The sequence below is a fragment of the Diorhabda sublineata genome, chromosome 3, assembly GCF_026230105.1.
Source record: "Diorhabda sublineata isolate icDioSubl1.1 chromosome 3, icDioSubl1.1, whole genome shotgun sequence".
Lineage (NCBI taxonomy): Eukaryota > Metazoa > Arthropoda > Insecta > Coleoptera > Chrysomelidae > Diorhabda > Diorhabda sublineata.
Genome location: NC_079476.1, coordinates 38,518,754 through 38,545,374, shown reverse-complemented (window position 1 = coordinate 38,545,374; position 26,621 = coordinate 38,518,754). Strand labels below are relative to the sequence as shown.

General features: G+C 32.0%; 1 long non-coding RNA gene across 1 annotated transcript in view; it reads right to left on the bottom strand.

The window, feature by feature from the left end:
* Nucleotides 1–208: 208 nt before the first annotated feature.
* The window catches only part of LOC130441545 (uncharacterized), a 113,355-nt gene continuing 86,942 nt past the window's right edge, over nt 209–26,621 (bottom strand). Inside the window, exon 3 of the long non-coding RNA XR_008909625.1 lies at nt 209–1,244. This is a non-coding gene — a long non-coding RNA (uncharacterized LOC130441545). The remainder of the gene's footprint in view (nt 1,245–26,621) is intronic.

Here is a 26,621-nt window from a genome sequence, read left to right as displayed (position 1 = left end):
GAAGAAAGCAAAAATGCCAATCACACATAATTTAACATATCTTTGACACGACTTTGAAATACATAATAAAAATCAATCTTTGTCTTCAATAACCAACTTACGGATGATACGACAGTTGAAAATGAACCGAAAAACTATATTTTCGACCAATAGTGAATAAAAGATTAATTTCTTAACGTCTTGCTATTGGGTCAAGCCTAAATTTATCTTTTTTTTTCCTTTGATGTTATTCAAAACCAAAAGTTTCCAATTCCAATTCCAAATCGACTGAATGTTTCCCAAAGTACGATTCCGATGGTGCTTCCAGGAAACTGGAACTGTTGCATAAAGATGAAGAGCTGGAAGAAGTACCATTGATGATTGTTACCTGGTATTTACGTAGAATTCCTGGTAATATCTTAACGATATAAAGAAGAATGTTAATTCAGGATCCAAAAGAAGGGACAATTGGAAGCAATCTGAAAATGGTATAAATAGCAATCTAGTGATGAAAATCAAGCTTTTTATTATCTACTTTTTTCACCTTTGTATCTGTTATTTACGACCACAGTTAAAATATTTTTCCATAACGTATTGCTTAAAAATCCTTTTCCACTCAATTTCTCGATGAATTCTTTTGTTTTATCACCCTATATTAACATTTCATTCAGTTTTCGGTATTTCAAAATATAATAAAAAGATTTTTTGATTTGTTTTTTCGGCTTTCAATTCACTCTAAGAAATTTTTTCTATTCTATCTTGTAATTAATTTACAAATATTGTCTTCTTGATAAATTTTTTTCCCAATTTATTTTAGGTTTGAAGAAAGCCACTAATTCTTAAATCTGAGCGAAGTATCGAAAACGGTTTGCGTCAAAATAATGTGTATGTAATAAAATTCATCCTATATCAATGACATGTGTAGAGAAAATTAATTTCTACCCTAATAAAAAAACTCTCCATGTTCGACCTTGTGGTATGGACATTTAAAATTATAAATACAAACATAAATCAATATTGAGATACAGTTAACAATTTTATGTGAAATAAAACAACTCTCAATACAGTTTTACCATAACGATGTGTTTATTGTCTCCCCTTCATAACTTTACGGTCCCCCACCGAACGCCGTCGGAGGAGAAGCTCGTCGACAAGTGGGGATAGTCTAGAAGGGATTGGGGCGGTTCTAACAGCAGGGGCGGCATTCATGCGTAAACCAATGGTCATGCGCTGCGTTCGGAGCTCCCTAGCGGCGGTTTCGAAGACTGCAAACAAAATGGTTGAATAGTATGTTTAGTATTGTTGACAGATGGCGCGGAAAGGTCGGTATGTGAAATGAATTGAAAATTTATATAGAAAATTTGTTTATTTTGTCTTAATATTTGCATTATAAACATAATTTACATTTATAGAATAATATGATTTTACTAACAGATGTTTATTTGTTTTTATAGGTAGTGATTACGCATACTTTTTTAATCTAAAAAAATTTTAGTAGTTTTTCACCTAATTTTTGAGTAAATATACATGAAGAATTAAAAGAATAGTTTTAAATAAATATATAGTTTACTTAGGTACTGCTTTTTTCACATTTTAATCATATACAGTTAAAAACCTATCAGCTTTAACTAATTAAAAACTATTACTATTATTATAAATGTATTTATGTATATTTAATAATTGATAATTACAGTACCTATAACTACTTATTAAAATCGTTCATTTTGAAAATTGTTATAGATATTTCTATATTCGAAATATCGCAAACTTAGTGAGGACTTTTTGATTTAATTACATAAAACTCATATTTTGGAATTTTCATAAATGTACTTGAGTTAATACAAGTTTTCGTTCTTTTATAACCATAAACTGTACAGACCAATAGAAAAATGTTTGTATAGGCCAAAAGTTTCATAGTATAAAAGTTTCATAGGCCAAAAAAGATTTCATAACCGTTTAACTACGTTTTTGCTTTTAAATTTTGCTTTATTTCAATTCTAAGAATGTCTTCCTGACAAATTGTATATAAAATACGATTTAAGGTGTTTCTATATAATAAAGGGATTGAAGTTGTTTATTCTTGATAGTTTAGTTCAATTGCAATTCGGTCTTTCAGCAGTTGATGAAGAAACATTCTTATTTAATGGTTTCAAATCATTTACGGACAAACATTTATGTAAAAGTGTCGACGACACCGTTAAATTAGTTAGTATTGGGAAAACTACGATTTAGACACAACAACTTCGAAGTTCTTATTTAAAAAAGAGTTTTCGACTGTTCACGGTTCTAGATGAACTTCGAAAGAAATGAGAAAGCACCCGAAAAATCTATTTTAATAGAAAGAAGCGTATGTTGATGATAAAGGTTTGTGGACTTTTGAATCCAGTTGTACGGGAGACCACCATGATAAAATGAATGATAATGTCTTTAAATGGTTCGAAAAAATGATAAATCTTCTTCTTCAGAACTGTAAAACAGTATTGGATCACTCAAGACTTTTAGAAAAATTGGCCGTAACCAAGTGGTTAAAAAAAGATTTATAGAATTGCCTCAATTCGGAAAAATCAATTTCCAATTCAGTTTTGTGATGAAAGAACTGTTTTTTTTTGCATATTCTATTCATTAGAAGTGGTTGGAAAAATCATGAAGTTGCAGACAACCTTGGAATGACGGTGGTTAGATTATTATCATATTATCAAGTAAAACCAATGAAAGAAAAATAAAGTTTTTAGGAGCAGTGAATAAGGAAAAGCGTTTTTCGTCATCCAATAATTTCAAATTTCAAATTATTATCATTATCATATAGAGTCGAGACCGTGGCTTATTGCGAACTTCAAGAAGCTTTCTACAGCATATACAGACTTTAGATCTGCGTCTTAATACTTGGAAAATTGAATTAAGACAACATCTGAAGCCTGATGGGTTTTTTTAATCGTCAAAATTACCGCTTTTGGGATTCTGAGAACCCATATGTGATTGTCGAAAAACAAATGCATCCATTGAGTTGGAGACATAATTGGATCTAACTGTTTCGAAAATGTGCCACAGTTATTTTATTCTTTTTGCCGAAATTTGATGATATTAATGTGCCTGATATGTGGTTTCAATTATTGCATGAAACATTTCCAGGTCTCTTTGGTTTCGGCCATTAGATTCCTTTTTATGGCATTATGCATTAGAGGAGATTCATTGTTGCATTCAACGACATTCAGCCACATTTTCTATGAAAAATTACAATCAAAAGACTAGAAATTGTGTTTTCCATTCAATTCAAATCTTGCGTTGATATTGATATCAGAATAGATGTCAAAATTGGTGTACAATTTTATGTCAATGTCAATGTCAAATGTCAGAATTGACTGTACATGGAAAGTCAAATATAAATTGGGCAAGTGCTTATTAAAAATAGTTTATTTGCAAACAAACAACCAGATATTTTGAAAATATGAATATTTCGTAACAATATTTATTTATATAAGTATAAGTAGATGAAAAAATATTCGTCTTTTTCGGAATCTGAATACTGGAAGGCATGGAAGAGTCGGCCCATTCCAATCGATTGTTTCCCCAGCTGAGCTATGCAAATCAACTCGTGGCGTGCTCTGTATTTTATGCAGTACATTCTACGCTGGATACAAACCGAACCGAGAGAATCTCTTACACAGCGAAACATTACATATCACATTCAGCCACAGATATATGTATAAAAAGCTGTGGTATCTGTGTTTTATGCGGGGAAAGGTTTTTTCTAATGAAAACGTTTTGTCGAACTTGTGGTAATGACTTATTGGCGTGTTTTATGAGAAATTTTACGTCAATGGAAATGTTGCCGTTGAAATGGTTTGAAATTAACATAGCATCGTTTTCGTAAATATTTATTGTTGATATAATCATTCGATTTAATAATTTATAAGGGTGTAGTTTACGAACTGAATTGATATAAACTTGAGTCAACACCCGGCCAAAGTTGAAAAACCTGTTTAAAATAAATCAAAATTTCATTAAGGAAACGTGATTTTTCTTATTAGAAATGACCTAAATTGATTTATATATAAAATATTTGATTGTTATTACGAAAATTGAAAATTATAAATGCTTATTTTTTGTTATTATTATTGAGTGTAATGAATGATTTATAAGACTTTGTTAATAAAGAATATGGTGAATTTGAAACTTAATTGGTGTTAATATCCGGTCAAACTTGGAAAACTCGCGGAATAATTTGAAAATAAATGGTCCACGAAACAGCAAATGCTCCAAAGATGAATTTATAACAATTAAGGGGACTTTTTCATAGTTTTTTGAAATTTTTGTTATGCTATGTTGTAATTATGATAAAAAATATATTGATCAATCTAAGAAGTCATTCCGATCATTTATTATGAATGTGAGAGCAAATAATACCCTGACAGATGCTCATTTGCCGAACATGTTTTCTATGAAGGTCATTCTATGTAATATGCCAAAGTTTTGACTACTGGAAAAAACTTTAAAAAACGACTGTTTTTAGGATTAATATAAGATATATGATATGAAATTTGATTAAGAAAACGTAATTTTTCATATTAGAAATGACCTAAATTGATTTCTATATAAAAAATTTGATGGTAGATATAAAAATTGAACAAAATTTGTACATAAAAACATATTTTTGATATTATTATTGAGTTTAATGATTGATTTATGACATTCTTTAGAAATAATATGCTGAATTTGAAGTTTAGTGTCAATATCCGGTCAAAATTGGGAAAAACCGATGATTAATTTGAAAATAGATGATAAAAAATATATTGATCAATCTAAGAAGTCATTCCGATCATTTATTATGAATGTGAGAGCAAATAATACCCTGACAGATGCTCATTTGCCGAACATGTTTTTTATGAAGGTCATTTTATGTAAGATGCCAAAGTTTTGACTACTGGAAAAAACTTTAAAAAACGACTGTTTTTAGGATTAATATAAGATATATGATATGAAATTTGATTAAGAAAACGTAATTTTTCATATTAGAAATGACCTAAATTGATTTCTATATAAAAAATTTGATGGTAGATATAAAAATTGAACAAAATTTGTACATAAAAACATATTTTTGATATTATTATTGAGTTTAATGATTGATTTATGACATTGTTTAGAAATAATATGCTGAATTTGAAGTTTAGTGTCAATATCCGGTCAAAATTGGGAAAAACCGATGATTAATTTGAAAATAGATGATAAAATTATGATAAAAAATATATTGATCAATCTAAGAAGTCATTCCGATCATTTATTATGAATGTGAGAGCAAATAATACCCTGACAGATTCTCATTTGCCGAACATGTTTTTTATGAAGGTCATTTTATGTAAGATGCCAAAGTTTTGACTACTGGAAAAAACTTTAAAAAACGACTGTTTTTAGGATTAATATAAGATATGATAATCAGTCGATCAATGGAAAAACTGATTAAAATGCCCAAAAAATTATCTATTTGTATCTTTAAAATTTTGAATATATGAAAAATTTGAAGAAAACAGCAAGCAACGAAACTAAACCGAATTTTAGTCAATACTCTGTCAAAGTTAAAAAACCTGTTCAAAATAAATCGAAATTTCATTAAGGAAACGTAATTTTTCATATTAGAAATGACCTAAATTGATTTCTATATAAAAAATTTGATGGTAAATATGAAAATTGAACATAATTAGTACTTAAAAACTTATTTTTCACATTATTATTGGGTTTAATGAATAATTTATGAGACTTTGGTTAGAAATAATATGCTTAATTCAAAATATTCGGTCAAAATTGGAAAAAATCGATGAATAATTTGGAGCTAAATAGGACTTTTTTATAAATTGAGTACCATAGTTGTTTGAATTTTTTGTTATACTATGTTTTAATTGCGATGAAATATACATTGATCAATCTAAGAAGTCATTCTGATCACCTCTCATGAAGGTGAGGGCAAAAAATACCCTGACTGTTGCTCTTTGCCGAACATGTTTTCTATGAAGGTGATTTTATGTAATATGCCAAAGTTTTGACTACTGAAAAAAACTTTCGAAAACGGACTGTTTTTAGATATAAGATATAAGATCTTTCAAATTTTGAATATATGAAAAATTTGACGAAAACAGTAACCAACTAAACTAAACTGAATTTATATAAGCTTAAGTCAACATCCTGTCAAAGTTAGAAGCCTGTTCAAAATAAATCAAAATTTCATTAAGGAAACGTAATTTTTCATATTAGAAATTACCTAAATTGATTTCTATATAAAAAATTTGATGGTAAATATGAAAATTGAACAAAATTTGTACTTAAAAACTTATTTTTCTCATTATTATTGGGTTTAATGAATGATTTATGAGACTTTGGTTATAAATAATATGCTGAATTAGAAGTTTGGTGTCAATATCCGGTCAAAATTGGAAAAAATCGATGATTAATTTGAAAATAGATGATAAAAAATATATTGATCAATCTAAGAAGTCATTCCTATCACCTCTCATGAAAGTGAGGGCAAAAAATACCCGACTGATGCTCTTTTGCCGAACATGTTTTCTATGAAGGTCATTCTATGTAATATGCCAATTTGACTACTGGAAAAAATTTTAAAAAACGACTTTAGCAACAATATATATATATATATATATATATATATATATATATATATATATATATATATATATATATATATATAGTTCAAAATAATCAGTGGATCAATGAAAAACTGATCAAAATATCCTTAAAATTATTTATTCGTATATTTTAAATTTTGAAAAAACAGATTCTCTGAGAAATATAAGTTAATTGATAACTACTATTATAATCTATCTTAGTGCCATGTCCTAGTCCATTCTCTTCTATTAAGTGCTGTAATTTTGGTTTTTCTCCCTGTAGTAACTCTTTTCTCAATTGTAGTACCAATTATGTTGTTTTAGGTCTTTCTCTTTTTGTGTTGGTGCCTATTTTTGCTTCCTATACACTCTCGTGGGTCTTGAATCATTCTTTGGAGGTAGCTAAGTCTGATTAATGGAACGCAATAGAATATTCATTCCTCAGATGATCGTGATTGTTCCTGAGCTGTATGAAAAGATAAATTATATTTCTAAACATTTCCACTTTGATATCCAGTTGAAATTTTATTCTTTTATTAGAAGACCAAAGAGATTACTTTCCTAAAAATGCGCGGAAAAAAATTTGGCGTACAAGCAGATTCGATTGTCCTGAAACGAAACAAAAATCCTTCTTGAGGACTGACCGCATGGGGGGAAACCTACTCCAAAACTTGAGAATCAATTTTTATGACTAGAGGGGCAGATTATTGTAAAAAAATAACCATGTCAAATGGAAGAACGGCAAAATCTACATAAGAAATGATGTCTTTGATTTTCAAAAATCCACTTTAAAGTAGTCACTACCCAAAAACCTCCATTTTCCAGATTACAGAAAAAAAATATGAATTTATACCACTTAGGGGTAATTTCCATCCCCGCGTGGTCAACCTTTAGGATGGATTTTTTGGGGAGTCAATTATTTGATGCAGAATTTCAGCTTTCTGTCTTTCCATTTCAGTGATTTTTGAAGAATAGACACAAAAGGTCGAAAATGACATTCTTGTAAACTAAATTTATAATTTTGGTAAAATGAAACGAATTTCACAATTCATTATATAAACAATGATATAAATTTCTTCAATATCTCATTTCTTAGACCTTTTGACTTTTGATACGTTTATGTTTCTAAATCTTTTTGATTTTATATTTCTTCTGTTTTGAAATTAGTTTTTTTTTAAAATTATTTACCTTAAATCAAGAAGATTTAGAAACCTAAACAATGAAATGCAGATAACGATTTTTCATTATTGTGTGTTTCTATTCAAAGTACGTCTTTCAATAGTATACTATCAAATTTATAGACAGAGTGTTTTTTTTTTGTATATAACAAAAAGATTTTCTCATATATCATCGTCGCGTCACATTTTTATATACCTTTCGACAAGCTCGTATATTACAGAAAGAGATTTTTCCTCGGCAGCGAAAAGTTTTTCCAACAGTCGTAAAAGTTTATTTACGTTTCAATTTTCGTAAAAATATCATGGTCCATTACTCTCGTACTTCAACAACAAGAATATCTGGATGCCGACATAAAAGTCTCATAAAGAGATTCGCCGTAGAGCAAGATCGAAGATGAAATACGACGTTCCGATGCTTTTCTATCACTTTCGTATTGACAAATGAACTGGAATAGATCTCAAACTTTCTTCTTTTTATAATAATAGTTTCCAAAAATAAAATATCAAGAATATTTACAACTCTAATTGGAGTTACATATTTCAAGAGCTAATGCTACAAATACACAAAAACTAATAAACAAACGGGAAAAATTAAGATTTTAGACAAGAGAATCTCAAATAACGGGAATCCTCGGAACGACGATTCTTGCATCACAAACACATCGCATCCCCACGCTCACGTCAACCCCATTCTTGTAGCAAGGGAATGTTGGTAGCGTGAAGTCGCAAACACCGTCGTTAACCCTAACGCGAGGTATTAAGTTACCCCGAAACGGTCTCACTCAGCTACTCGACAACTAAGTATATCATATATGCAAATGTCTGGATCAAAGTCTGCTATCGAAATCTACAAACTAGTATTAATTTTCTTACTAAAAGTTAAGGTGTGATTGAGATTTCGGAAATTAACTGAAATGATTTTGAGGATCGAATGAGCTAAAATTACAACTTTTCTTTCTATTAATTTCAATTAATAATGTCCAACGAAAACTGAGATAGTAGAAGAAGGAAAAAAAAACTTTGTAATGGAAAAGTCACTACTGGAGAAGATGGAATAGAAATCATAAAATACGTTGAAGAACAAACCAAAAAACAAATTCATCAACTCATCGAGACAATCTGGAAACAAAACAAGATTCCAGAGGAATGAAATACTGATTAATTCGAAAACACAGATCTTACTGAACACATTAGAACTGCACCGAAACTCACAATTAACTGTCTAACGCGCGTTTCGATAACGTTATCATCTTCAGAGACTGAAGGTAAAACTAACGATTCCAGATATTCCAACTTAACTCAAATCATACGCAGAAATTATACTGGGAGAGTACCAAAATGGGCTCAGACCAGATCTACATCCAATAGACCAAACAGACCATGAAACATGAGAACTCAATAGAGAGTTACACATAGTTTTTATAGATTTTAAATGAGCGTTTGACTCAATTAATAAACAGAAAATGATAGACGATTTAGAAACACAAAAAGTAGAAATTATATTACTTAATAAGAAAGTCCAGTTAGAACACTAACAGAAGAAATAAAAATTAGCAGAGGATTCAAACAAGGCGATTCCTGTTTAATATCATTTATAAATACGTAATTAGAAAAATAAAATTAAAAAATATTATAATGAATCAAAACTAGAGCAAACGCAGACGATGTAACAAGAGAAGAACTGATAAAGGAAATAAACAAACTGGAAACAGAAGCAGAAAAAGTCGGTCTAGAAATAAACCAAGAAAAAAATATCAAGATAAAACAAAAACTCTATCTAGGAATTGAAATAGGATACACATCCAAAGAAAGAATAATACTCAATAGCAAAACAACAGTCATAAGTAAAAAGAAGGAAGAAGATCTGAAGATAATTGAAGAAAAAAGAAGAAGAACTGAGAGGATAAAATATAATGAGGTATATACAAACACAAAGACTAAATTGAGCAAGCCTACAGAAATGGTAAGGACGACAACACAATGGATATCTCTATGACAAAGAGGTAGAGACAGATCAAGAAATACCCGGAGAAAGAAAATTGAAGAAGATACCAGAATCCTAGAAATAGTAGACTGCAAAACGCAGAAACCGAAAATAATAGGCAAAACTGACGAACAACGTCAGGACCAACAAAAAAAAACAAAGTGCTAGCCACAATCATGGAGTTCGTTGGATAATACGCTTCTTCTTCTTCATCTTCCTCTTTCAATAGGACCAGGTCCAGTTCAATCCTGTACGTTTGGCCCTCTTCTTGGATCTTCGTGAGAAGCTGAACTCCAGATTTCGTACTACCTCTTTGATGGTCTGCCTACATGTCTGCGTGTGTTCTGTCTTCTGGCATTCTTTCTACGTGAATCTTTTTGACCCATCTCACCATATCCTGTACGCTCAATTCTTCTCTTATGTCATCACTCGTTATTCGGTCCCTAAGGGTAATTCCCTTGATGGTTCGCAGTATTTTCATATAATAGGCCGTTCTGAAACTGTAGAAAGAACGCTATTATTCAAAACACCCTGTGGAGTGAATTATTGATAGACCAGGACACTTACAAATTTTTTTTATTCAATTTTACAACATCTTGATTACGGGAAAAATTATAACGTTGTAAGTTTCATTCGTCCAGGAATTTGTTTTCGTTGACATGTTTTCCATAATTATCACTTTTGTGGTGGGTGGGGCTAGAGAATTTACCCTAATCCAAGAAAATACACGTACATTGTTAATTTATAAGTTGAATAAGACAAACAGGAAGCTTCATAAAAAGAAAATCTAAAGATCACAAATTTTGTGTTTTAGACCCTATTTTCTATTTTCTTTCGAACATTTGGAAGAAAAAATACTCGAATTGGAATCGATTTTCGAAAAATCGAAAGAAAGTTAATCGAAAATCCCCACTACTGACCTAAATCTTGATTAATGTTTGTCATTATAATGTTTACACGTTATAATAATTATTTGAACAGCGATGCCAGATTTCTGATATATGAAGGAGATTGAGGAAATGTTAAATTAGAGGTTATGTTAAGCTTCGATAATAATTAAAGTGGAACCTACCTGGAATAAAGAGCTTTTCTCGAATAAATTATTAAATGATCCCTAATGTTCGGCGATACTTTCACCAATAGAATTAAAGCATCTAGTAGGTAATTGATCGGCTATTTGAGCTTGTACTTGCACAAGATAATCGATAAATTCGATTATACAACTCTGATTTCCTAGCATCACCAAAGGCATAGATCTACTCAACACCTTGCCTAGAAACTATATGATTACCGAGCGTTTTGATAATATTCGAAGCGATGTGACTTTATCTTCCAATTATTTTTGATAAAATCATATTTATTTATCGGCTATTACGTCTCTACCAAGAGCCGATCCCACTTCAAGTAGAACAAAACCGAAATTAATTAAACCCGAAATAACCAAGTTTCTATCTTGTAAACTTGTAAACCCAAAGTTACACACATCAATTACACATCACCACAATTATCGAATTATAGACTCAAATATACAAAAAATATGAGAAAACCCATGGATAGTTGTAGGTGTAGCCACATATATAAGAAAACTATAAGAAAACCCATGGGTAGTTAAAGTTGTAGCCACATATATAAAAAAATATAAGAAAACCCATGGATAGTTGAAGTTGTAGCCACATATATGAGAAAACTATAAGAAAACCCATGGATAGTTAAAGTTGTAGCCATATATATATGAAAACTATAATAAAACCCATGGATAGTTAAAGTTGTAGCCACATATATAAGAAAAGTATAAGAAAACTCATGGATAGTTAAAATTGTAGCCACATATATGAGAAAACTATAAGAAAACCCATGGATAGTTAAAATTGTGGCCACATATATAAGAAAACTATAAGAAAACCCATGGGTAGTTAAAGTTGTAGCCACATATATAAAAAAATATAAGAAAACCCATGGATAAAGTTGTAGCCACATATATGAGAAAACTAGAAGAAAACCCATTGATAGTTAAAGTTGTAGCCACATATATGAGAAAACTATAAGAAAACCCATGGATAGTTAAAGTTGTAGCCACATATATATGAAAACTATAATAAAACCCATGGATAATAAAACCCATGGATAGTTAAAGTTGTAGCCAAATATATAAGAAAAGTATACGAAAACCCAAGGATAGTTAAAGTTGTAGCCACATATATAAAAAAATATAAGAAAACCCATGGATAAAGTTGTAGCCACATATATGAGAAAACTAGAAGAAAACCCATGGATAGTTAAAGTTGTAGCCACATATATGAGAAAACTAGAAGAAAACCCATTGATAGTTAAAGTTGTAGCCACATATATGAGAAAACTATAAGAAAACCCATGGATAGTTAAAGTTGTAGCCACATATATATGAAAACTATAATAAAACCCATGGATAGTTAAAATTGTAGCCACATATATAAGAAAACTATAATAAAACCCATGGATAGTTAAAGTTGTAGCCAAATATATAAGAAAAGTATACGAAAGCCCAAGGATAGTTAAAATTGTAGCCACATATATGAGAAAACGATAAGAAAACCCATGGATAGTTAAAATTATAGCCACATATATGAGAAAACTATAATAAAACCCATGGATAGTTAAAGTTGTAGCCACATATATAAGAAAAGTATAAGAAAACCCATGGATAGTTAAAATTGTAGCCACATATATGAGAAAACTATAAGAAAACCCATGGATAGTTAAAATTGTGGCCACATATATAAGAAAACTATAAGAAAACCCATGGGTAGTTAAAGTTGTAGCCACATATATAAAAAAATATAAGAAAACCCATGGATAAAGTTGTAGCCACATATATGAGAAAACTAGAAGAAAACCCATTGATAGTTAAAGTTGTAGCCACATATATGAGAAAACTATAAGAAAACCCATGGATAGTTAAAGTTGTAGCCACATATATATGAAAACTATAATAAAACCCATGGATAATAAAACCCATGGATAGTTAAAGTTGTAGCCACATATATGAGAAAACTAGAAGAAAACCCATTGATAGTTAAAGTTGTAGCCACATATATGAGAAAACTATAAGAAAACCCATGGATAGTTAAAGTTGTAGCCACATATATATGAAAACTATAATAAAACCCATGGATAGTTAAAGTTGTAGCCACATATATAAGAAAACTATAATAAAACCCATGGATAGTTAAAGTTGTAGCCAAATATATAAGAAAAGTGTACGAAAACCCAAGGATAGTTAAAATTGTAGCCACATATATGAGAAAACTATGAGAAAACCCATGGATAGTTAAAATTATAGCCACATATATGAGAAAACTATAATAAAACCCATGGATAGTTAAAGTTGTAGCCACATATATAAGAAAAGTATAAGAAAACCCATGGATAGTTAAAATTGTAGCCACATATATGAGAAAACTATAAGAAAACCCATGGATAGTTAAAATTGTGGCCACATATATAAGAAAACTATAAGAAAACCCATGGGTAGTTAAAGTTGTAGCCACATATATAAAAAAATATAAGAAAACCCATGGATAAAGTTGTAGCCACATATATGAGAAAACTAGAAGAAAACCCATTGATAGTTAAAGTTGTAGCCACATATATGAGAAAACTATAAGAAAACCCATGGATAGTTAAAGTTGTAGCCACATATATATGAAAACTATAATAAAACCCATGGATAATAAAACCCATGGATAGTTAAAGTTGTAGCCACATATATGAGAAAACTAGAAGAAAACCCATTGATAGTTAAAGTTGTAGCCACATATATGAGAAAACTATAAGAAAACCCATGGATAGTTAAAGTTGTAGCCACATATATATGAAAACTATAATAAAACCCATGGATAGTTAAAGTTGTAGCCACATATATAAGAAAACTATAATAAAACCCATGGATAGTTAAAGTTGTAGCCAAATATATAAGAAAAGTGTACGAAAACCCAAGGATAGTTAAAATTGTAGCCACATATATGAGAAAACTATGAGAAAACCCATGGATAGTTAAAATTATAGCCACATATATGAGAAAACTATAATAAAACCAATGGATAGTTAAAGTTGTAGCCACATATATAAGAAAAGTATAAGAAAACCCATGGATAGTTAAAATTGTAACCACAATTATACCAAATATCACTATATTATGTTGGAGTTTTCACAGCATAACGGATCGACAACCTCCACGAAGAAAGTGATAGATATTCGAAAGATATTTGATCAAGAGTTCGCAGATTGTTAAAGTTCCCATTGTTGAGAAACGTGAATCGATTTTTTCCTAAATGCCTAAATGGCAGAAACTATACTACCAAAGAAGAGATGTTCAGTTAGTAAACTAAAGTTGGTGAGCACGAACGGATTAGGTAGTTTATTGAATATGCATAAACATGTTGAAGACATTCTTCGCAGACTGTGAAAGTGGATTGAAGTAATTGAGTTTCAAAATGATTTAGCCTTAAAATCGTTAGTCTCAAGTACCAAATGTATCTGGCCTTTTGTAAGTAAAGACAAATATTCAGTGGAAAGTGGAAGTAACCTATTTGTGTGAATCTTCTGGATGGAGGTTTGTGTTTATTTTTCAAACACCTTCGTTTGAATTAACAAAGTAGCTCAACACATTGAGAGGCTGGCGACCACTGCTCTAGAAAGAACAATATTGAGATGAAATAGAATTTTAGTGGTTGTTTTTTTCAATATGGGATCATATAAAACAGTTAAACGCTTTCTTCCAATTACCTAATTACCATTTCCATTCATTTGTACAATATTTAAATTAAAAAATAATGTCAACATTAGTCTAAGTAAACACCTTGCAATTATATATGTTTATTGTTGTGGAATTGGCGTTACGGTCGAAAAGAATGTAACGTTCCAGCTATGATTATATCATCAAACTAGCAGACTTATGAAAATTGAATAATATACTGACATGCACATACCTATAATTACCGTAACGCGAGAAAAGGGTCTTTCTCTTTCGGCACGCACCGCAGAAAATTTTCTGTTTCCAACCACCGAACGATATTATCAAGAGCATTAACGCCTAGGTTTTAGGGTCAGAAAGGGACAGGGTCTTCACTTTAGGTACACTTCCGGGTAAATGGATTTAGGTTTATTATACGAGTTTCCCCTATCTTTTACTTCGAAGTTTGTATTTTATACAAATGTACGGAGGATTTATTCAACATTATATGGATTATAATTTTGTTAGTCTCTAGTAAAAAGTGAATTCATTAACGTATAATCTCATAATTAAGAATATAGAGGTCATACCATCACCAGCACCTCCTCTGAATCATATGCACCCCCGCGAAAATTTTAAATAAAAAAGGGGGTCGAGCGGCACTTTGTTGAAAAGAGATTTTAATCCTCTGAATAGAAATGTAAAGTTTTTTTTTGATTTTGTGTAATTATAAATGAGAAAATTCATTTTTAAGCTGTAAAATTTTGGTAATTACATCACATAACGTAGAAATGTCACTTGACAATAGCCGAGGCGATTTTGGAATTCTTATACAACATTTTGTATGACCTCATGGGTTATTTTGTTAATTTTTTTCCGTTATCCCAACTTTTAAATCAGCAATATTGTAAAAGTAATCGAGATGAGTCAAATCGGGGAATCTAGCCGGCCATTCGAACATTCCACGTCTTCCAATGTGGAGGAGCTCCGTTTTGTTGGTAGTAAGTGGATAGATCTATCTCATCTGGATGATTAGCAAGAAGAAATAGTTTTTGTAATGTCAATGTCAAAAAATCTCATCAACAATGTGCACTCGAACAAATAATTTTATTGTTAATGGAACCAGCCTAAACGTTCATTGTTTTAAGAGTGTGAGCCTCATACATCCAGTGAGAATTTTCTCTGTTCCAAACTCAGAGTTTTGTTCTCCGTTTAAGTCCGTTCTGTCCACAGAATTCTGGCCTTTTCTCATTGAATTTGTAGTCAGTAAAATGTTGTACTGATTGGTTGTCTATAATCAAATGACTTCAAATTAATTGATTTCTACTGGAGCTAATAATTTCCAAGCAAATAAATGAGGGGGTAGATCACAAAACAAAGTGTAGAACTGACTGGATTTCGAAGAAAGGTTATTCAAGAATTCGTGTCAAAAATCGAACGTTTCGGCAATTGAAAGATGATTTGAAAACATTTATTGAGGAAAAAATGAAGAAATAAGTAAAACTAGATAATAGACAGAATACAAAATGCACTGATGCCGATTTGACATAGTGGAATCAACCGCATCCAAGTTATTGGAAAGTGAAAATATTGTACGTTATTTACCATCATACAAGATTCTTTTCTGTTAAGTGTGGTTGTCAATCCTTCAAAATCAAAAGTAGAGTAATTACATACCAATAAAAAACTTCACGGAGCAAAAATTCATCTGTATTCACGTCAAAAAGACGAAAGAGTTTTTCAAAAAAAAAACACTTCAATTCATCAGTTGATGATAATGATGAGAGAGTGAGTTTTTCAAAAAAATTTTCATTCATTAGCTAAATAATGACGTCTTGTCGATATAATCATATTGAAACAAATTTGTTGATTTCAAACAACTTTTGATTAAATATTTTTTGTACCTATTTAGGTTTTGAAATCATCCAAATTAATCCTAATTAAAATTAGAAAAAACCCCGCTCAGCCATCAGAAATTGACACAATGATAGTTTGAAGCAAGTTCATTAAAAGTCTCAGCTGAAACGAAACCCCAAAACCCCCCAAACTTCGTCAAGACTACCCCTAAAGTACTCGAAGGTACCTTGGGAGGAACTAAATCGGTTTGGGCCAATTGGTTGTGATTATAAAACTTAAAAACTCTAACAAACTCTAATTTGAGCATATACATTGATAGTTTGAAAGTTTTTGCTATTCGTAATGCTCCTAACTATTGATTTATCTTTGCCAAACGTGGAACTGTTATAAATGATTAACTCCATTCCATATAGACAAACACCACAGACCAACAATATCTCCAAAGTGCAACGTGGTAACAGATAATTCAGATAGATGTAATTTTCTCTTAGCTCAACTTGAAAAAGGACCCAGCAATCCTGTGCCCTTGAATGGTTTGTTAATTGGCCGATTAGGATTCTGAATCTATTAACGAGGATCGGACATCGATTCTATCTATCTTAAGAACTGAACACAGCGGAATTAAACGAACTGAAAGTAAAATTGGAAGCTAAGGGAAACCCAGACTATGTTTTGCTAGAAGATTTAATTTGAAGAAATATCAACTCTTTTTCAGAAGATATAATGGGTGAGTTTACAGAATTACTGAATTTGAGCTATTCAAAACCAACAAAACTACTCTAGCTTCCATCTCAACACAGATAGTAACGAAATCTGCATTCTTACTCAAAAGGTTGCCGATCCCTGATCTAGAATTTTGACCAACTATTGAATGAAATAGTAGCAAACCAGTAGCAAAAATAAATATGAAAATCTGTTCTGAAAATTATGATAGTTTCAATAGTTTCAACCCGACTTGCGATCAATACCATTTTATAGTTTGAATTACCCTTTAATTTCCTGTAAACTCAATAAACAATTTAACTGCCGTTCTATCGGATCGAAGCGGCGGGTTAGAGTTGATGAAATCGAAAATTGGAGAAACGACGAGAAAACGGTCCTTCAAAGCCGACCAATTACATCCGAGATTTCGTCGCGTATTTCGCGTCTCTATCGCATTTTGTATAAGATGGCGTATATCAAAAATCGACGTTAACGAGAAGTACATGTGTCGACGACGAGACGCAAGCGCCGTGGCGGTGCGGTCGTCATGGGAACGGGGCTTCAATCGGAAGCGTCGATATGGCTGGAATGGTAAATCTACACTGGGAAAATTGGTCAGCGTTCACCATAAATGGTGGATCATGATGATAAAATTGAAAAATCTACATATTATTGCTTAAAATAGTTCAAATTTTGATTTGTTATGAATATACAGAGCTATCAGAGACGAATTACGTATAAAAAGAGTGAGCGATTTAGAAAAATAGGTAGACATGTTTGTGAATATGATGATGCTTGGTTTTTAAAGAAGAATATTCATTTCTAGAGTATCTATCCGTTTCATTTGTTGGTTATTTGAAATTTGTTAATAACAACATGATATAGCTCAATTATTTATTGGTTGATTCATACATTATTCAATCAAGTTTTTTATCAGATTCTATCAATACAAATTGTTTAATCCCTAGTCGAAATTATTTTATCAACTTTATTAATTCCCCGCAAATTTATATCAATATTATCGACTAATTTCTGAAGATGAAAATCTATTATTAGTTTCTCGAACATTTGTATCGATTTATAACAAAAAATGACAATCGGTAATATTCCCGCAAACTAGAATCGATCATCTATTATCATCGTATCGAAAAGAAGCAATCGATTCCTGGAATATTGACAGTACCCGCGAAAAAATGAAAATCTATTATTAGTTTCCCAAATATTTGTATCGATTTATAATCAAAAATGACAATCGATTATTAATTCGACGTACATTTTTATCGATATAATCGACGTACTAATATTCCCGCAAACTAGAATCGATTATCTATTATCATCATATCGAAAAGAAACAATCGATTCTTGGAATAATGACAGATTGACAGTACCCGCGAAAAAATAAAAATCTAAAAATCTATTATTAGTTTCCCAAACATTTGTATCGATTTATAACAAAAAATGACAATCGATTATTAATTCGACGTACATTTTTAGCGATATAATCGACGTACTAATATTCCCGCAAACTAGAATCGATCATCTATTATCATCATATCGAAAAGAAACAATCGATTCTTGGAATAATGATAGATTGACAGTACCCGCGAAAAAATAAAAATCTAAAAATCTATTATTAGTTTCCCAAACATTTGTATCGATTTATAACAAAAAATGACAATCGATTATTAATTCGACGTACATTTTTAGCGATATAATCGACGTACTAATATTCCCGCAAACTAGAATCGATCATCTATTATCATCATATCGAAAAGAAACAATCGATTCTTGGAATAATGATAGATTGACAGTACCCGCGAAAAAATAAAAATCTAAAAATCTATTATTAGTTTCCCAAACATTTGTATCGATTTATAACAAAAAATGACAATCGATTATTAATTCGACGTACATTTTTAGCGATATAATCGACGTACTAATATTCCCGCAAATTAGAATCGATCATCTATTATCATCGTATCGAAAAGAAGCAATCGATTCTTGGAATATTGACAGATTGATAGTACCCAAGAAAAAATGAAAATCGATTTCGCTCCGTACATTCGTATCGATATAATCGAATCACTCACGTTCTCGTTTTCCTTTATAAAAGTCGGCAGATCGATCTCTAAATAAGAAAAAAATCGATTCAAACAAATTTTATCATTACTCACTGATCTTGGATCCATTTCGGATCTCTCATTAATATCCCGCACACGCTCTTATTGACGATCCAGAGTTTTACTCTGCTTTATCTATACTACTATGGCAAATTCTCTTCCGAGCTGTCTAAAATAATCCCCCCAAGAGGAGTTCTTGCAAGATCCACTCGACGGGCAGACGTGGCTCAGGAGTTTGACTGCGGATGCCCAGAACGTTAATTTATTAGAAATAATTTCTTTGGAGAAATGCAAGCCTGTAGAATCAACTACCAAGGCACATCTTTCCCTTCAGATGTTCAAGATCAAGCATCTCCAGTCGGCGAATGTAAAAGGGTTTACGCTCAGACTGTTTTTTATTTCACATCAGTTTTTTTTTAGTGTACATTTCCATATATTTGTGAGAATGCGGCTGACATTTTTCATGTTAAATCTAAACATGTCGATTTCGATGTCGTTTATACTAGTTACAACAAAAAATAAAGATTGGATAAGGCGATTTTCTAAAATGTTTACTCGGTTTAATGTGACTAAAATATAAAATTCCGCGTGATTCCGCGTAATTCCCAAAAATGCCTTTTTTATTTTGCAATGTTTCCCAATTATCGCATTCACTACTCCTCAAATAGCTACCCCGCAAATTCTTGCAAGGTCAAACCCATCTGTCCCTCTTGTGGTGGGACCACAAACCCGATGAATGTCCTAAATCAATTACCCCTATCTGTAAAAATGGCAACGGTTCTCACTTCGCATCCCTGAGGACGGAAACCCCAAAATCTCCCAGGAAACTGCCCCAATCATCCCCCAAAATCCTTATTTTGCATTTAAACAAAAGCTAAGTACCTCGTTCTGAAGTTCACTTCCAGGAATAACTTTGTTTGGTGATACTAAAACCAACCTTGCCTGCAGACTCCTCGTCGGCTCTCCCTTATCCATCAGATAAAAGGTTTTCTGCGGCTCTCCTTCAACCTGGTAAACCGGTATCCTTTGGGATATCTTCTAGCAAAAAATCCTAGATCTCGCTTTTTCCCCTCCAGGAAAATTAGAAAGTACAACTTCACACAACCACCATAAATCCAGCCCTGCAGAGGAGCAATTCCTATATCAGGGCGCACTCCAACAAACCTTTCTCCTTATAAAAATCTTCCTGAAACTGATACAAAAATTTTTAAATCGATCTATATTTCAAAAGAAAAATGTTTCTAATTTCTAATATTTAGCGATATCAATAGATAAAAATTTCGATTCGTTACCGACATTCCTTCGATCAAACGCACAAAATAGGGTTGGAATTGAACTTAGGTTAGGTTAGGCACAGCTCATGTAAAATGCATATGATGACAGAAACGCACGGTTTCAGAATAGGAATTACATCTAAACAAACAGTAACAGCCACCGGGGGCATAATAAGCAGCGTGACGTAAAATCCAGAAAACGTGTACATCCAGACAATGTCACGGTAATATCCTTCCAGAATATCAGTATTCTTGAGAAACTCGTTATCCAAATTACATCGATTGTAGACATATTTTGAACGTATAATACTATTATATCAAAATTATATCAAGTTATGTAACCTAAAAGAAGTTTTAAATATGTGAAGTTTTTGAGTTTGTTCATATATTTCATATATGCATCAATAACTCCGACTCGATATCAAGTAAAACCGTAAAACCCCTAAATCTAGCATTGCGTCATAGGTTATTATTATTCAAATTTATAATTCAATTTTGACTCCGAAATTTACATAAAGACGAAAGGGTCTCTACAACTAACGAGACATCCACTGTAGATACATCTGAACAAGTGGTCAATTACAATAGTTGCTCTCCGTTCTCGAATAACTTCATTGTGTGATGACTTGTTAAAAAATGATGTCGTGGATGTTGGGGAAAAGGGACCGATTCCATTCTTGTAACTCGTAAAACCAAATCGAGATGATTACATGGGGCAAACATCACAATATTTGGAAAATAGATTGATAAGTCATCAATAAAAATAAATATCGCAAAATTTCCCAACTACAACTACAAACAATATTAAAAAAAAGAAATTTTTATATATTTGCGTCTAAACTTCGCGGCTACTTCTAGTGGATATGAGGATAAACAGTAAGTCTTTACGAGATCGTTAATCTTAGCCTTCACCTACCAAACGTTGTTATTAATAAACGGGACTTTCAATTTTAGAAACTAGAGGGCTCTAAAATAATTGAAGAGATCGTTGCATACTGACGAAAGATGTTGGAGATAGTGAATTGGATAGAGAGATGTAGAAGAAATAGAAGATCACCATGAATTTTGAACAGCACATTAACTTTTGTTTCTAGTTGAGAGAAAGTAGCGAAGGAGCTCGCTAAATTTTAAGATATGTATTTGATAATAATGCAGTGATTATCAGAATAAGCGGTGTCAGGATTTGAGCTAGTTAAAAACTACTTATGAACAGATAAAGGTGTCAAAAAATTTCAGACATACTACTGATTATTCAAGACTATTAATGGAGTACTTAAATTTTTTTCCAAGACTTTTGACTGTATAAATAAAAACAAAATTTTGATCAAATTGACAGCTAACCCGACCTATCTCTATCTCACACTATTTTGTTGTATATAGAGTCAAAGTTGGTAACCATGTTCAAGTGACAGTGATACTATGTCACAAAAATTGTGACAAGCAAACGTGTTCCAATTTGTAATTTTAAGAATTTTTAAGTATTGAGGAACAATCCGACGATTGTTCAGCAAGAGTTTCGTTAATCAAAACAATTATCATTTCTTCATCATTTCTCAACAAAGAACCCAAATTCATTGAAAATAACAACAAGAAAAACCATCTCTATTTAGATGGGACTTTGATTGAATTGATTGCGTCTTCAAGACTGAGATCTTAATAAGAAATCATTGTTTCACTTCGTCATAAATAAAATAGGTTAGTCAATCAAAGATAACGGTCGTTTTTTTATGCGATTACGAAGACACAGGGTGAGATCAGATTCCGTGCCATTGGGAACAACTAGAAATTCCGAGTAGGTAAGCAACGACACCTGGAAAATAGTCCAAAGACTTCTTTCTTCATTATGAAAACAACTCGTGCAAAAAATCGCTTTTGAATCGTCAGTTTTTTTACTATACGACTTCTAGACTCTTCCTAAAAACGTTCAAGCACCATTATGCTATTGTAAAAACCACTTAGGAGAATTTAGAAAACTGAAGTGAAGCATTTTGTGTGATTTCTCCAACGTTGTTTCTTCCTGAAGTTTTCTTTGGTATAGTAAACCAAGTTTTCTTGCCTGTAAACATAATTTATTAGAAACAAACCATTAATTCAGTCCTAAAGTTGATAGATCCTCAATGCCCACCATTATCAGATCCTCACTTCTACATACGGGTGTTATATGGAAAGGTAAACAAGAAATAGAAGCGGTCCTAATATTGATCCTTATGCAGGTAAATAATCCAGATAAGTTAACATAATATATAGCTTATGTAGTATCCATCTTTAAGACTTTAAAGTAGCAGATAGAACTGGAATAGGAGTGTACGGATCCAGAAGCAAACCCCAACAAACATATTTCAATACCATAAAATCAAAACTAGTTTGGAAATACCTGAACAAGTTGAAGGAGCTAGTCAAGAAAGTTACTCTGCAATGAACACCAGGACACACCGGAGCGGAAGGAAACAAAACAGGCTAGTTAAACTAGTGACAAACAAACTTGAACCCTGCTCTATGGACTTCTTCTTAACCCAAACAAGAAGTTTGGTATTGGCTCGTATTATAAATATTCTATTACCCCAAGATGACGTTTCATGTTTATATTTTTAATTCACGTAAAAACGCTTGTACGTACTACAGTTTTCCAGTAGAATTGTAGTGTTTCAAACAATTTTTTACATTTGAATCTGATTTATTGATAAAGTATGATCCCAGAAGTACCTGGCCCGATCTAGAGATGGCGGTAGTTGCTTGAGTAATACCACTGTATTAAATAGTACACAAACTATACAGTATATGTTTAAAGTTTGAAGACGTCACGTTTTTTTTTGGTATTTGATTGGCAGTTATCAATAATGAACGTTTCATCAAAGTTAATTGGGATTTTAATTGCTTTCAATTATCAATTTTTTATGGGAACGTACAGGAAAAACGATTACGTGAAACAAGGATACATAATGATGACGTATATTATCAGTACGCGATTGCCGCTGGTGATTCTCCCGCGAGACAGATATTTTTCGCATTTTCCGGTATCGATTTTCCACAATGAAATACCGAAATTCCAAGCCGTCGTAGTACACAGTGGGAAGGTTCAACTGGCGAGATGATAGGCAACGTATATACTCTGCTGTGTAACGCGTAAATATATTCAAATATATGCAGCATTAATTCAAAACTCGGCACTCACAGCTGACTGCGTTCTGTTTGTAAACATTCAAACGTTGTAGTCTCGGCGGCAGTTTTGTCAGTAGTCGATCACTTTATCGAAATACTTCATTAGAGAAAAATAATTATTATCAAGTAAACTTTCCACTTGTTAACCAATTTTTCATTCACGAATATTGTCAACTCAAAGTTTAAACATTTAAAAAGTTCCACACTTTGATATTTGTCTTTATAAAAAAGAACTGATTACCATGTTCATTGGCAAGACTGGGCCCAGCTTCACTGTTTCCTGGTTACCACACTTTTATCAGCTTCTTGTATGTACTTGGTTGTTTTGGTAAGTTTTGTCGATAAGCAAAACACGATGTTTTATTTTGAAAGACATTTTATTCTTAAATATATTTGTCCTTACTTGCATCTCTGAAGCCAAATTAACAGTTTTTACTTTTTGCTTTTGAGCTGTTTTCAAAATATGATGAAAAGTTATTCCTTTTTTAATATCAACTTTTTTTTTCTTAGATTTTTAGCAACCAGTTGATTCAACGGACCAAAATAATGAAATAGTACTCCGAGTTCATTATTCTAAATACCTCTAGATTTGAAAGAACTTTTTCATATCAATTTTTTAAGAAGAGAGAGCAGCCAAAGTTAATAGAGAGCCAAATCTGGCGAATTAGATGGATGTTATAATAAATTAGTCGGTCTACCGGAGAGGTAACCAGTAAAGATTTACTTGCGCGGGTCAACGAAAGTCAGTAGCATATGTAAGGGATGGTATACAGTTGAGGTTTTCAATTCTTTTTATGATAGAATCGATTGCCACGGCATTATTAGGCTTTACTTGAAAAATGAAACAAGTAACGTAAGAATTAGTTATAAAAAAGAAAAACAAATAGTCATGTTAACCTGAACTGAATGGATTGCAATTTGAACCATATGATTTCAGAAGCTCTCTCCTAATGAACGAGAAAATCTACCACATGAAATTATTACTTCTATGATAAAAATAGAAGACATTTTTATGAGGAAATGTATTTTTCCCTACGAACTATTCTCTTTATGACTATCTAAGTTTAATGTAGATTCCCTGAGCATTGATCATGAACGAATTACGCAAAATTCAGTGGAGTATTCATCATTAGCAGATGCTCCAGGTCCTTGATGAATCTTGGTTACCCGGACAACTGTCCTTTATCATTTTCCATGTTGTACTTTTCTCCGCTAGTTGCGGACGCCTGGTAGTCTGCGGCTTTTACTGGTATGCAAGTTTGACCAAGCTGTTTTAGTCCCGCCACTGTTGATCTCTGTTACCAGACTGAGATCTCCATACAGGGCGTAAATCTCAGCGTTAGTACGAATGCAGAATTCTCCTTGGTCTTGGATTGGGCCATAGATGTACCGAAGTTCTTTACTTTCCTACGAGTTGAGTTTCAGTTCGACTCTAGCAGTAATTGCCCAGGTTTCAGGAGCATACGTGACAACTTGCTTTAGTACTGTACGATAGATCCTTTCTTTTGTGTATCTGCTGAGTTGGCGGGATTTCAGCATCTTCTGGGCACTGTAATACGTCGTGTTCGTGGCTTTCACACTCTCCTGTATCTCCAGATTTCAATGGTTGTTCATATTCTTCCCAGCATTGCTTATAATCTAGATCAAGATATTAGCAGCTTCTCCATAATAATTTCGAGTTTGTTTTTTATCAAAGACATAGATGAATTCTGTGAATTTTGATAAAATCTAGTATTTTTGTCGAATTGGTATGAAATGCGAGCAATAGTTCAAAAAAAACTTTGGAAAATCAGTGTAATCACTGGAGTCCCACACACAAGCACAGGTACACATAGAAAAAAAGGTATGATAGTGAAGAAAACCAAACAATTCTTTTGGAATTGAACACAATGTTAGACCCTTATGAGGTTATAAATGGAGCTATGAATAAGATGAAGCCACTACGAAAAAATAGACCAACTGTTGATCTCTTTGTCAACCCACGATTCAATAAGCTTTCCAGAAGATGTTGCTTTCGATGACGTTTTATTTTTAGTGATTCCAAAGGTTTTTTTTCAAGTCAAATTACGTAAAACGGTTCAATCAGTATTTAAATTGCGAATAATGTGATTTTGAAATATAATAATCGAAATCAGCTTTTATGAGACTAATTAAAGTCTAATAAAAGTGGAATATAAGTATTTTAATCTTAATACAAATATATATATACAGGTACTAACAACATATTCAAATTAATATAAATATGCTTGCAAGCTCAAGACTTGTATTTTAATCGCCGAGGTATACTTAGCTGAAGATCTACATTGTTGTCAGATCTATAGAGGATTACTTGGATCAAGAACATACTATGACTACTTAGGTTTTTTTTCTTTCTTCTTCGTTATTTTCTTTGATAAGTTCGCCGCTCTTCTCTATGTATCACATCTTAGGTGGTTTGTCCATTGGATCCGATTAAGAGATCCGAGATGACGAACCGAAGTATGCTACCACGTTGGAGGGTTCACTTGATCGGGTCCAAGTCGCACAAAGTAAAATATGTCTTAGGAATACATCTCTAAACAAAATACAAAAATGAGAAATTTCATCCTCATGTTCGTGTCTTGATGTTTATTGTCTATTTCAGAAAGGTACAGAGTAATAAAATGGGAAATTCCATCCAGTTCGGCTCAATTTCGGCGTCGGCTTTAGGTAGTATATTTTACAGTTACGTTTTGTGTTGAACGGGTACCGCTTAACCTTCTATTAGTGCCTCTGCCTAATTCCAATCCTATTTCAGATTCAGCTTTCCTTTTTACGAGTATCTTATCGGTACGCCTTTAGCACACTATTTTCAGTGTTTGTGATAACAATAGGCTAAACCCATAAATTGACCCCAACCCGGGTGGTACTACCTGCACTTGATAAAAAGAAAAAGAATTTTACAATGAAACCAATGCCAAACTATGAAAGTATCTTAAATCGGGTCACTCTGAGGTCCCTTTGCATACCTAATAAGGTTTTATTACTATATACCTTTCTGAAATAAACTATAATTGTATCTACAAAG